Here is a 15,120-nt window from a genome sequence, read left to right as displayed (position 1 = left end):
CAGATTGACCGTGTATTATATCCATCATCCAAAAGAAATTGTTATGCAGTTATGAAAAACATAATATCATCCAGAATATATAGATATTTATATTTTGTCTGGAATCCAAATAAAAGAGCAAAACAGAGCTAAGAGAGAGAGAGCTTCTGAGAAAGAAATATGAATAATAGAAACAGACACACAGATGACTCTTATAGACAGGTACTTTACAAAAAGTATTAACTATAAAGAGAATAAAATGTAATAAATCTATAAGAATTCCATAAGCTATGAAAATAATTATAAATTCTACAATTGAAAAAAATGTAATTTTGAAATTAATAATTTAATAAAGAGCATAATAGAAGAACAGAGCATTATTTAATTGCAAATTATGTCACAGTAAGGTAATCAGATTGATGCACAAATAGAAAAGGATGGAAATAGAAATATAGAAAAGAATATAAATTTTTAACACATTTCTAATTGCAGTCCAGTGGAGAGGAGGGAAAGAAACGTCATGAGCAGTATTTCAAAAAACCCTGGCCAACAAAATTCTCCAAAACTGTCAAAAGAGTGAAACATAGCTTTAAAAACAAATGAAATCCATGTAGTCATGAACTTTCTACCCAATACCACCACTTAATTACAACTTGGGGGTCTTAGATTGGTTGCACAACTTGCTTTGATCTCATGAAAAATAGCATGAGTGTCTTTGTTCTTTGATTTTTGGACTCAAATTGTGTGACTTGCTTAGACTAATGAGATGATACATACAAGACAAGAAGAGACTTGAAATACACTTTAATATTTGGGCTTCCTCTCTGATTCGTCTCCTATCATCACAGAAAAATATACCTCAGACGGCCTGCTGATCCAAGGAGGGGTGGCACCCACATATAGCATTTGTGCAAATGGATGCCTCCTTCAGGCTGGCCCAGCTGAATTTACCAATGATCTAACACCAGCCCATCTATAGGCATATGACTAAGAATTAAAGACTACTGTTTATGATTCTAGATTTTAACTAATGGTTTGAAAAATGGCCATAGCAAACATTATAAAGTATCTCCGGTTAAAAGACAAAGACTGACTTTGGTTTCCTGGAAGATGGTTAGAAATACTTTCCCCTCTTCCTCTCAGTAATACATTTAAGAACCTTGAACATCATATATTAAACAAACAAAATGATTCTAAAATGTGGAAATAAGAAGGTAGGTCAACTGAGGACCTTGGGGACCAAAAAGTTAGAAAAGCTGACAACCTAATAATACCAATAGGAACAGGCAAAAAACTCCTAACAAAAACCTTCTCTCTCTACCCAGGAACCAGGAAAGGTGCAGACAAGCAAGGCACACAACTTTTAGGTAATAACTGCACTACTCAAGCCAAACATAGCAGGAAATTTAAAAAAAAAAAAAAAAGCTTGTATTCCCCACTCCTACCCTTTCCAGCAAAGGTCAAGTGGGAAGCCTAGAATTTCATTCTTGCCAGGGTGTACCAACCTCCTTCCCCCCAACCAGAGTGGTGGCTCAGAAGATGGAGTCTGGAATCAACATTTCCTCTCTTCTTTTTGCATCAGAGATACAGATGCTGGCCTACACCACAGCCACAACAATGCCAGATCCTTAACCCACTAATTAAGGCCAGGGATCAAACCTGTATCCCCATGGATACTAATCGGGTTCTTAACCCACTGAGTCACAGTGGGAGCTCCTGGAATCAATATTTTCATCTGCACCAGGCAATAGTAAGTCTCTGCTTCCCTGTAGTGAAGACCATAAGGGAGCCTAGATCCATATCTACCGGAAATAATGAAGATACCCTCCTTCTGCCCACTGAGGTAGTATAGAGAAAGTCTAGTGGAAAGTCAGGACTTTCCTTGCTGTCCAGAGTCTTTGGAGGTTGTGCAGACAGCAGTGCCAGGAGCTCCTACTCTCCCAGCCAGCAAGCTATCGGTGCTAGCCTAGTGGAGAGCCCAAACTCCCACCCTGCCCAGCAGTACAGGAAGACACCCTGATGAGTGCCAAGGAACTAAGAGGGAAACCAGGAATTTTTCCCCCATCCAGCAGTAATGAGACAGCATTCTCTTTTCACTGCTGGGAAAAAACAACCAAACCAGAGGTTTAAACAAGAACCAGAGTCTCATAACATAATACCACAATTGCTCAGGTTTCAATCAAAAATCTCTCATCATACTATGTACCAGGAAGATCTCCATCTGAATGAAAAAAGATAGGCAAAATGACAGAAATGTTAGAAGGATCTAACATTTTTAAAACATTTTTTTTTCCCACTGTACAGCAAGGGGGTCAGGTTATCCTTACATGTGTACATTACAATTACATTTTTTCCCCCACCCTTTCTTCTGTTGCAACATGAGTATCTAGACATAGTTCTCAATGCTATTCAGCAGGATCTCCTAAAACATTTTTAAAACAAATAGTTTTAAAGCACTCATCAAAAAAACCCTCAATAAACAATTACGAACACACTTGAAACACATGTAAAAATAGAAAATTTGACAATAAATAGAAAGGCCAAAAAATAGAGAGCATAAAAAAGAACCAAATGGAAATTTTAGAACTGAAAAACAAGGTAACTAAAATGCAAAACTCAGTGAATGGGCTTAAGAGAAGAGTGGAGAGGGGAGAAGAAAAAAAATCAGTAAACAGGAAGAAAATGCATTGAAATTAACAATTTGAACACAATAGACTGAAAAAAATGACAGATTCAGGGACTTATGGAACTATAACAAAAAGTACAATGTTTGTGTCATCAGAATCCCCAAATGAAGAGGGAAGAGCTAAAAAATTACTCAAAGAAATAATGACCAAGAATTTTCCAAGATTGACAAAAGACTCAAACATACAAAGTTAAGAACTGAGTAAACCGAAAAGAGGATTAACAGAAATACATTCACATCAAGACAAATCTTAGTGATACTTCTGAAAACTAAACACATAGAATATATCTTGGGAGTTCCTGTCTTGGTGCAGTGGAAATGAATTTGACTAGGAATTATGAGGTTTCAGGTTCAAACCCTGGCCTCGCTCAGTGGGTTAAGGATCCGGCACTGTGGTGAGCTGTGGTGTAGGTCAAAGATGTGGCTCAGATCCCGCGTTGCTGTGGCTCTGGCGCAGGCCAGAGTCTACAGCTCCAATTAGACCCCTAGCCTGGGAACCTCCATGTGCCGCGGGAAGTGGCCCTAGAAAAGGGAAAAAAAAAAAAAAGCCAAAAAAAAAATTTTTTTTTAATAGAATAAAATAGCAAGTCCCAGGCTCAATCATTAAGATATCAATAGTTACATGGAATGTTAATAATCTAAATGATAAAATACTTATGTGAAAATCTAACAAAACATGTTCTACTCTTATATGTTGAAAACACAAATGAAAGTAATCAAACAAGATTTAAATAAATGGAGAGACATGCAATATTCATGAATTAGAATATTCAACTTATGAAAAATGTCAATGCTTGTCAAATTTACATACAGATACAATGTAATTCCAAAGTCCTAGTAAGGATTTGTTCATAGATATAGACAAGATTATTCTAACATTATATAGAAGGAAGTTCCCTTGTGGCGCAGCAAGTTAAGGATAGGGTGTTGCAGCAGCTGTGGCACAGGTTTCACCTGTGGATTGGATTCGAGCCTGGCCCAGGAATTTCTACATGCCATAGGTGCCACCAAAAAAAAAAAAAAAAAATTATGTAGAAAACCAAAAGAGCTGCCATAAGTAAAATAGTTTTTAAAAAGAAGAAAAACCTAGGCATATCATATTCAAACTACAGATATTCAAAGATAAAGAAAAAATTCTAAAAGAGGTCAGAAGAAATAAACACCTTATCCATAGAGGAACAGAATAAATTTACACTTTTAATTTTTAAAAAAATAAAATTACATCTGACTTCTCAGAAACCATGAAAGTAAGAAGGGAGAAGAGAAAAAAGGAAAATAAAAACTCTTTCAGACAAAAATTGAGGAAATGTGTTGCCAGTAGACCAGATTTGCAAAGAAGATAACTGGACAATTTCAAAATACTTGATGATTAAAAAACATACTTTTAAACAACATAAAGTTTAAAACAGAAATCTCAAAAGAAATTAAAATATATTTTGACCTAAATGAAAATAAAAATACAATTTGTCAAAATTTGTGGGATGCAGCAAAAACAGTGCGTAGGAGTTCCCGTAGCGGCTCAGAGATTAAGGAATCCGAATAGGAACCATGAGGTTGCAGGTTCAAACCCTGGCCTTGCTCAGTAGGTTAATGATCTGGCATTGCTGTGAGCTGTGGTATAGGTCACAGACATGGCTTGGATCTGGCGTTGCTGTGGCTCTGGTGTAGGCTGGCAACTACAGCTCCAATTAGACCCCTAGCCTGGGAACCTCCATATGCTGTGGGTACGGTCTTAGAAAAGACAAAAAAGACCAAAAAAAAAAAAAAAAAAAAAGTACCTAGAGGGAAATTTATAGCGTTTAATGAATATATTAGATAAGAAGAACAATCTAAAATCTATACTCCTCATCAGGAAACTAGAAAAAAAAAATCCAAATTAAACAGAGGAAAATTTTAAAAAATTTTACTTTTAAAAAAAAAAAGTACCTAGAGGGAAATTTATAGCGTTTTATAGGAAAATTTTAATAGCGTTTTATAGGAAATTTATAGCGTTTTATAGGAAAATTTTAAAAAATTTTACTTTTAAAAAAAAAAAGTACCTAGAGGGAAATTTATAGCGTTTAATGAATATATTAGATAAGAAGAACAATCTAAAATCTATACTCCTCATCAGGAAACTAGAAAAAAAAAATCCAAATTAAACAGAGGAAAATTTTAAATAATTGAAATTGCAGGCAATATTTTTCTGATCACAATGGACACAAACTAGATAAACACAAATACTTGAAAATTAAAAATTATACTTGTTAATTAGCTTATTAGTCTAAGAATCAAAGAACAAATTTTAATAGAAATTAATATATATTTTAAACTGAGTAATAATTAATGCATCACATCAAAACTTGTGGGATGCAGCTCAAGCAGTGTTCAGAGGAGAAATATTTTTAAATGTGTGTTAGTGCATGTGCACATGTGGATGAAAAAAGTTGGAAAAATAATCTAAACATCTATGTCAAAAGAAGAGGAAAATAATAGGAAATTAAGCCCAAAGTGAGAAAAGGAAGAAGATAGTAAGAAACAATTATAAGAAAATAAAATAGAAATTAAGTAAAATATACAAAATTGGTCCAGCAAAAAATTTTTAACAATTCATAAAACTGATACATTTTTAGTAAGATTTATCAATAAAAATGAAAGAAAACAGGGAATTCCCTTGTGGCTCAGTGGAATAGGAATCTGGCATTGTCACTGCTGTGGCTCTAATTATAGCTGTGGCGCAGGTTCTATCACTGGCCCAGGTACTTCCATATGTCACGGGTGCAGCAAAAAAAATAAATGAAAAAAAACAAAAATCCCCAACATCAAGAATCAAAAAAAGGATATTAACCTATATCTAATAGATAACAAAAAAAATGAGTAGTATAAAAAGATGATAGAAACAATATATGCTGATAGCTTGAAAATTCGTATTCAATGTATAAATTATTTGAAAACCACAATGTATCAAAATGAATGCAAAAAGAAATAAACATATATATGATATGAAATAAATTGTGTATGTTAGTAAAATTTTCCTGTGAAGTAAACCTCAGGCCCAGTTTATTTTGATGGTTATTTTCCCCAACCACATAAGGAAAAAATAAAACCAATCTCACAAATATTCCCCCAGAATATAGACAAAGTGGGAACACTTATCAGTTTGCTTTATGAAGCCAATGTAATCTCGATTTCAAAATCTGGCAAAGACATTACATGAAAGAAAAATTAAAGAACAAAATATCTCATGAATATAGTTGTAAAAATCCTAAACAAAATACAAGCCAATCAGAACCACCAATAAAATATAACAATAGATTATATTAAAGTGGAGTTTGTTCCTGGAATGTCAGATTAGTTTAACATTCTATAATCAATTTACGACATCAAAACAAAGGAGGGAAATATGTAACCACTTCAGAAGATGTATAAAAAGCATGTAATAGAATTCAAAACCCATTCATGGTTTTTAAAAGTCAGCCAACTAAGAATAAAAGAAATTTATTGAGTATGATAATGTCATTTGCAAAACAATCCCCAGGAAACAATGTACCTGAGAGTGATTTCTAAGCCCAGTGATTTTCTGAGCCCATTACCTCCATTTCCATTCATCATATTTCTCTTCCTAGCCAAAGTGATAAGCAATACATAAATAAATAAATGCATGGAAGAATTACTTGAAGGAAAGAAATAAAGTTTAATTTGCACATGATATCATTAGGCACATAGAAATTGCAAAAGAATCTAAAAATTATCAGAATTGGTAAGTAAAATTAACAAAGGCAACCAAATACACAAATCAATATAAGAAGTAATTATGTTTCGAAATACTAGAAAAAATTCATTGAAAATTAAGAAAGAGATAATATTCACAATATGGCCAAACAACTCCAAAACCTGGGAATAAACTAATTGTAAGATGTGCAGAATTTCTACACAAAAAACTAATAAATATGGCTGAGAAGATTCAAAGAACAGCTAAATAAATAAAGAGCAGTAATAAACATATGGATTGGAGTACTCAGTATTTTGAAAATGTTAATTTCTCCTTAATTGATCTATAGACACAATGCAGTCCCATTAAAAAGCCCCGCTTTTTTTTTTAAATTGACAAGGTAATTTTAAAACAATCTAGAAGTAGGGGACTTCACGCCCAATATCAAGATTTATTATAAAAAGCTACAGTAATTAAGAAACGTTTTTATTAGCATGGGGTTTAACAAACATCAGTTAACCAGAATAGAAAATTCGGAAACACGGATACACACATACAGTCACCTGATTTACAATAAATATGTCACAACAGCAAAGTGGGAAAAGGATGGTCTTTTTAATTAATGGCAATGGGTTAACTGGTATCCAAATGAAACAATATGAACTTTCACTCTTACCTCATATTATATACACAAAATTAATCATAGATGGATTACAGAAGTAAACGTGATAAGTAAAACAAAGTTTATAGAAAGAAATAGAATACATTCATGAATTTAAGGTAAGAAAAGATTTCTAAAATGGAAAATAAAAATCATTAGCCATAAAGAAAAGTTTTAAAGTAACAGCTAAGTTGGGTTACTTAACTATTAAGAACTTCTAGTCACCAAAAATTAGAATATAAAAAAAGAAGAAGAAAAAAAAGGCAGAAGTTCCTGCTCTGACACAGGGATTGATGGTCTCTCTGCAGCAGGAATGCAGGTCCCAACCCTGGCCTGCTCCAGTGGATTAAGGATCCAAAGTCGCTGCAGCTGTGGTGTAGATCACAGCTCTGGCTGGGGCTTGAATTCAGTCCTTGGCCTAGGAATTCCATATACCACCACAGGGCAGCCAAAAAAGAAAACAAACAACCTCCCCCCCCCCACCAAAAAAAAATTTGGAACATTACATCTAAAATCATTACTATTTTCTATGAAATTATAATGTGAAAAGGATTTATATTTAGACTATAAACATGCTTACAAATCAATAGGAACAATATATTGACCACCCAATATTTTTAAAACTGACGCAAAAGTCTGGAACAAGTGCTTCAGAAAATAGAATATCCAAAGGCCAGTAAATATTTTAAAAAGTACTCAGCATCATTATTCTTTGGGAAAATGCAAATTCAATGGCTATAAGATACCTCTGCACTCTCACCAGAATGGCTAAATTGAAAAAAAAAAAGTGTTGATTAAGATGTGAAATAACTGAAACTCTCATTGCTGTTTGTAATAAACACTTAGAAAAATTGGCACCACTTGTAGAACAGTAAACATGCACCTTCCTTCGAACTCATTGATTCCCAAGACTATATCCTAGAGAGTGTCTAGCTTTTGTCTGCTAAATGGCATGTACATTGATGCTTGCAGCAGCTTTATTCCTACTAGCCAAAGTAGATACTACCTATATGTCTATCAACAGTAAACAGTATAATGAATAAGCAAATAGTTGTATGTTCATGCCATGGAATACTACCTGAGAGTAAAATGGACCAATTGCTAGTACATGCTACATGGATCATGAATCTCACAAATGTAATATTGAATGATAACAACTAGACACAGGGTACATACTGACTGATTTTGTTAAACGTATTCGAAAAGAGTAAAAATAATTTACATGTTATAGAAGTCAGAATAGCCATTCTTTGTCAGAGTGTATGTGCCTTGGTAGTATTGGTTGGTAGGGTACAGAAAGACTTTAGGAGACTGGAAAAGATTTTTCTCTTTATGTTTGTTTTTTGTTTTTGTTTTTTTTTTTTTTTGTCTTTTTGCTATTTCTTGGGCCTCTCCCGCGGCATATGGAGGTTCCCAGGCTAAGGGTCTAATCGGAGCCGTAGCCACCAGCCTATGCCAGAGCCACAGCAACACAGGATCTGAGCCGCATCTGCAACCTACACCACAGCTCATGGCAACGCCAGATCGTTAACCCACTGAGCAAGGGCAGGGACCGAACCTGCAACCTCATGGTTCCTAGTCAGATTCGTTAACCACTGCGCCACGACAGGAACTCCATCTCTTTATGTTTGTGAGTGTGTGTGTGTGTGTGTAAAAATAAAATAACTGAGCAAGGTAATTAAGACTTGGATACTCTTACTGATATAGGTTAAATTTCAAAGTAATTCTAAAAGATGTTTCAATGCTAAAAAGCATTACCCTTGATATTGGACAGGGTTCTCGTCAAAAATCTGTAACTAATAGCAGTGGGTTGGAAAACATGAACCATTCCAGTTGATGTTCTGTTTTAAATTACCTTATTCATTGACTCAACTTTTGTCTTCTGTGCAAATATAGCTTTATGTGACACTGGTGGTGGGTGTCTGTGATTCATCCTAGTGGTAATTATCTGATGATATTAAGAAATGCTATCAGAAATATGAGAACACCAGCTTTGTCACTCATTCATCCATTCAGCATTTACCAATTGTCTCCTCTGTGCCTACACTGGTCTAGGTACTAAGGCAAAGGGAAAAATATATAAAGCATATAGGACCCCTAACTGACAAGAGTTTACAGTTGCATGAAGATAAGTAAGACAGGTGATCATCATAATGAAAGTACAATGTCAGAACAGATACCGGGTGCCAAAAGAATATTGAAAAGAAATAGCGGTTATCTACTTAGCATTAAAACAATAGCACTGATATATATATACTGTAAGATACTTTCCATAATAAGAACCCTTAAAAGGCTACAGATAAATCTCAAACATCCCTTAATGAAATGACATGATCTAGTGTGTGATGACAGAGGGTAATTAGTCAGGGACCAAGAACTAGGCTACAAAGGATGGCTGGTAGGCACCACGAGGTCCTTAACTTAGGGATCCAAAGTCTAGAAGTATCAGGGAATCAGACTAGGAGATGTAGGAATGGAATAAATAATTTTGCTGTAGGGCCTCTATAGAAATCCAGTATTTGAATAGCAGGCATAAAGCAGCTTAACAATGAACCGGAAGGATCTAAATGCCTTCTTAGATCCGGGTTCATGAGGCTAGGATCATAGCTGCTAGGTCCACAGCTGGCTTTGGAAAATGGAACCCTCAGCCCACAGTGTGACTCAATTAGTCATATCTAGTCATAGTAACTGAGGAGGAAAGGTAGCTGAACACTTCCTAATGACAGTGTTTCTTGGCAAACACTCATGGATCTGCATTTGGGCATTTTTCTAAGCTTGTTCACATCTTCAAATTTTATACTATCTCTTCATGATAAATGGCATGTATTTACTTCATGATGTATTAAATAAGGGACTCCTTTAACCTTTTCTAACGTTAAAGTTTCACATTGCAGGAGTTCTCGTTGTGACAGTGGATACAAATCCGACTAGTGTCCATGAGGATGCAGGTTCTATCCCTGAACTCACTCAGTGGGTTGGTTATCCAGCATTGCCGTGAGATGTGGTGTGGGTCACAAACACAGATTGGGTCTTTTGTGGCTGTGGCTGTGGCATAGGCCAGCAGCTGTAGCTCTGATTCGCCCTCTAGCCTGGGAACTTCCATATGCTGCGGTTGTGGCCCTAAAAAAAAAAATTTCATATTGCAAAGAATACTTCAAGTATCTGGTCAAGAGTTTGTCTACCACACAGTCTTCTGCTGACCGCCCAGAAGCTTGTGAATTGCACACAGGGGCAGATTCTTTGGCCCACGATTCACATAAAAGATCAGTTTGAGGAGAACTAAGAAGGCTTATTCCATCCATTCAATTTGACTCTAAAGCAAAACTTTGGAATCTCAACCTCTGTTGTCTACTCTTCTTGTTATATCTGATAGGGTATGGTAGTCTCTAATTATTGTTTTATATTTAGTAGGAAATCAATTATTTTATTTTATTTTATTTTATTTTATTTTATTTTTTTTTTTATTTTTAAGGCCACATGGAAGTTCCTGGGCTAGATGTCCAATCCGAGCTGCAGCTGCTGGCCTATGCCATAGACATAGCGATGCTGGATCCGAGTTGTTTCTGTGACTTATGCCACAGCTTGCAGCAACGCTGGATCCTTAACCCACTGAGCAAGGCCAGGGATTGAACCCACATCCTCACGGACACTATGTCGGTTCGGTTCTTAACCTGCTGAGCCACAATGGGAACTCCAAGGAAATAAATTTATGTTTTTAAAAACTGACTAGATGTTTAACGTCTTGTCTTCTGCCTAGGGAAACGCGTTGGAGACCAGTGTCAAACAGAAGTTGGTATTTGAAATGTGAAATAATTTTAACAACAGCTGTCAGGTATTGGGCCTATGCTCTGTCACACAGGCCATTCTCACATGAGGGAGGTGATATAACTTCCATTTTATAGATGAGGCAACAGAGATGCAGAAACTCAAATGATATTCTACAGGTACAGCGTGGCATACATGGGATTTAAAACTAGGATTGTGACTTCAAAGTTTAGGAGTTTAAGCCCCACACTACAGTGTCTCCAAGCACCAGATGCAGATAGACACAATAGACTTGCAGCTTTGATCACTTCTGTTGCTTTCCTGGTCAGTCAGTGTACTTCTGTGCTGCTACCAGAGATTAACATACTGCCGGGGTACCTGGACTTGTGAGGGCTAGAGTATGTCTGTGCCTTGTCCAGATCAAATGGAGAAATGGGAAGCAGCACAAAAGAGTTAGTGTCTGCCCATCCGTGATACCCATTCTTTGATTTGTTTCCTCCTTGCCTTTGTAAGCTCCACTTGTGCTCTGAGAGAAAAGTCCTAAAGATCTTATTTTCCAATAGCTACCACATATTTTATAGAGTTGTATTCTGATGGAATATTATGCCCTAGAAATGTGCTGAATTTGGCTTCAGGGTTAACCTCAGTCATCTTCAGATCAGTTCTTTGGAAAGGAGACAAAAATAACCAAAGAGGGCTTGTGATATGGGACCTTTTGGTTATCATCTCAGTGGCCCTTAAAGGATTTGAAGGGTAGCTTTCCATTTCTCTAGTCTTCTCTAGTCAGTACTCCCTAAGAAACAGAAGTGAAATGTAGCTCCAGCTGTGTTCATTTCTTCCTTTTTGTATTTTCAAGGAGACTGGAATCAAAAAAGTATTATGAGGTTGGTTTTGTGACTTACCACATCAAAGCCTTTTATGTTGGACTAACACACGAGAGGACAGGAGAGAAAGAGAGATGATGGAAGTAACTGTTTCTAGATTAAGATTGTAATGATTTTTTTTAAAATACATTCTAAGGCTTTTTGGTAAAAGTATATTTATGAAAGTCTAATAATACCTCTCTGGATAAACTTAGTCATACTGCACATTTTCTCCATTTCATATTAAGACTATTTAAATTGGAAAAATATATGTGCATATGTGAATTCACACAATGACAATGATATTATTTTATGCTTCTCTCTTCCTGTTTAACTATGTAAACCATCTTTCGAAACCTGAAATGATAGTGTAAATTATACGTAATAGCTAAACAAAACCTATGTGGAATTTTAATTCATTGCATACAAACTGGGGGAAGATTTGGACTCAAAGGAGGGGAAAAGGATAACAAAATTCAGCTCTAAGTTTTTTCTCTAACTCAATGACCTTGGATAAATTTCTTTATATTCTGTAAGATGCAGGCAAAAACTGCCCCCTACCTATCTTTTGCAGCTGCTGCAAGATTTATTAAACTAGGAGGAAAAAAAACCCTAAAACTGTTTAGAGGTCTGATGAGATAAGAGTTACATAAATTTAAGGCAACATTGTTATCTCCAAGAGGTGTATGAAGTTGAATTAAGTTTTACAAGACCCTTATGAGTCAAATAGATAATCTTAGACCTATTCTTACAAATATGAGGGCTTAAGTTCTTCTGTTAAAGCTATTTAGATTGGTTGTATGAGAAGAGATACAATCACTGGATTCAGAGCAAGGCCTGTATTTGTTGATACTTCAATATATTTTAAATGGTAGTTTTTTTTTTTTTAAAAAAAAAAAAACCCCATCATTCCCTTGGCAAGCAATGAGAAGAGTCTGCATATTATTTTGTCAAGTTTTCTTTCTGTGGTTCTTCATGAAATTGATCTGAAATGCAAGACACCTTGTCTCAATGGTATCCAAGGGGAGCCAAGTATTTTGAGAGCTATTAAAAGGTATTGTTCTAATGATGAGACATATAATGTGATTTAGTGCAGTTGAAGCCAAGGTATCCATCAGCCAAAGGAAGACCTAGGAGAAAGCGAAGAAAAAAGCAATGTAACAGTTACTTATAACATAGTTGCTGCTCTAAGGTTCTGTGTGCAGTAAATATTCTACTATATTCATATAACATATATGTGGCTATAACCATGTATAACATTACCCCCACCCTCAACCAAATAATGAATATAAATTGGAGAATGAACATTTTCCTTTCAGCCTAAACAAACTCACTCACTTGTTTCCAACATTACTAAAAAAAATATGCAAAGTGCTAATTAGAGTGTCTGGAACATAGTCAATTGTCAATAAACATTACCTGTTATTATTTGGATTTGGAGTAGAAACGGTATTGCATAAAGTCAAGAGCATATAAGAAATAAGATGCCTGGGTTGAAGCCTTGCCTCTTGCACTAAATTAACTTGTAAAGTAAGCTGTAAAGTGGGAAAAATAATAGTGAAAAACCAAGTGAGCAGATCCATGTAAAATCCTTTGCAAGATTTCTAGCACACTTATCTACATAACGTTAAGCACTAGCAGCTGTGCGGGAAAGGCTTCTACACTGGTGCTGCTCTACTAGTCAGTTAGTGATTGAGCTCTTCCTTGAGCCAGGCATTGAAGGAGGCACTGGGGAAAGGAAAGAGAAATAGGGGAAACATGGCCCTTATCCTCTTGTAGTTTTGGGGGTGGGTGGGTATTAACACAAAATATTCAAATAAAATAATTTAAGGCTGTAACATGCTAGGAAGCAACTAAAACGGGGCTGACACAGAAAATGTGAAAGGAATTTTTTCTTAGGGAGACAGGGAAAATCTCTCTAAGGAAGTACATTTGAAGTGAAGGTTTCAAATAAAAGGAGTTAGCCATGTGAATGGGGTGGTGATGGGCATTCCAGGTAGGTGGAATAGCATACACAAAGGTCATGGGTTGGAAAAAACTTGGCACATGGGAGGATGGGATTGTCCAGAATGGCTGAAGCATATGGGTGAGGAGGAGGACTGCTGTCAAATGTGGTTGAGAGAATGGGTAAAACCCAGCTCATGGAAGCCTGATGTGTCATGGTAAGAAGTGTAGGTACTCTGTTGGCAAAGGTAAGTCACTGAAGGGTTTTAAGTAGTGGCAAGGGGCTTTTTAAAATACTTTTGAAATACTGCTTTTGCAGCTTTGTAGGCCAAGGCACCTAAATTATTTTGATCATTATTTTATCAGTCATATGCCATAATGTTTAAATGTTCATATTAAATGTTCACATATGAGAATAGATGGAGATAAATACTATATATATATATATGTTAACTGGTAATTAAATACCAACAAGGCTCTCTATTTCCTGCACATAAATGAATTATCTTGTGGTACCATTTTGGTCTTTGTATCCGGCTTTGGAGATGAATGTTAGAGACAAAGGATGGAGCAGAACAATTGCGGGGTAGAGAGAATAGTGTGGAGGCTCTTGTGCTGGTCCAGGTAAATGGTGGCAACTTAGACTCAGAGGTGGCATATTTTTTATATGCAATGAAAAACTCCTAATTGGAATTACAGATATATGCTCTCAACTGGTCTTTGATATCAAATACTTTTCTAATAAGTGACCCATTCTTAATGGATTATAGTAATAAAATCTATTGGATTGCTTATTGGTTTTTAAAACCTTGAAATAGACTAGCCCACTTCCTCTATGATTAGCCTATTTCTTGAAGTCCTCTGGAAAAGGAGGATGGTTTAGGCAATTACCGGTTCATGTTTTCTCTGCTTGTTGACACAAGTCCATGGGGATTAGAGCCATAAGAAATAAAGTAAATTTATATAAAAACACTTGGAGTCAATTTCTTCCACATCTGTGTAACTTTTTTTCACAAATGGATAATTAAAAGTAGGCATTAAAAAAGTGCCTGCTCTCTATGAATTTGCAGCAAATGGATTGTAAATGCTTTTATTTTAAAGGGAATATTGGATTATTGTAGGCGCTTTAAAAGATGGACATTGTAAACTCCTTGGGGAGGAAGGGTCAGCGCTTCTTGTACCAATTCTTCAGGAAGAACTTTGTTTTAAAAGCAAAACAATCTAAATTTTCATACAGTAATAATATACTAAGGCCAGAAAATGTGAATCCACTAATTTCTTTTCCATTTTTCTTTTTCCAGTCCTATATTTGGATGGGTTTATTTGGGTTCTGAGTCTTTAATCTAATCTGGGTTTCCTCTTTTGATGGAATTCTCCACTTATCCAGAGTGGAAAGGAGGTTAACAGGGCATAGAAAGAAGACATTAAGCAAAGGATGCTGTAAACCTTTGAAAACCTTTCCAAGGAGATGAAAACAGCTAACCTGGGCTTTGACAAAGAGCACTTGCAATGTGGGAGGAAGGAGGACTTC

Source organism: Sus scrofa, chromosome 14 (genome assembly GCF_054392235.1).
Source record: "Sus scrofa isolate SSC_HxYL_T2T_F1_AM1 chromosome 14, Sscrofa_HxYL_maternal_Yorkshire_Landrace_v2.0, whole genome shotgun sequence".
NCBI lineage: Eukaryota > Metazoa > Chordata > Mammalia > Artiodactyla > Suidae > Sus > Sus scrofa.
This window is presented reverse-complemented; position numbering follows the sequence as displayed.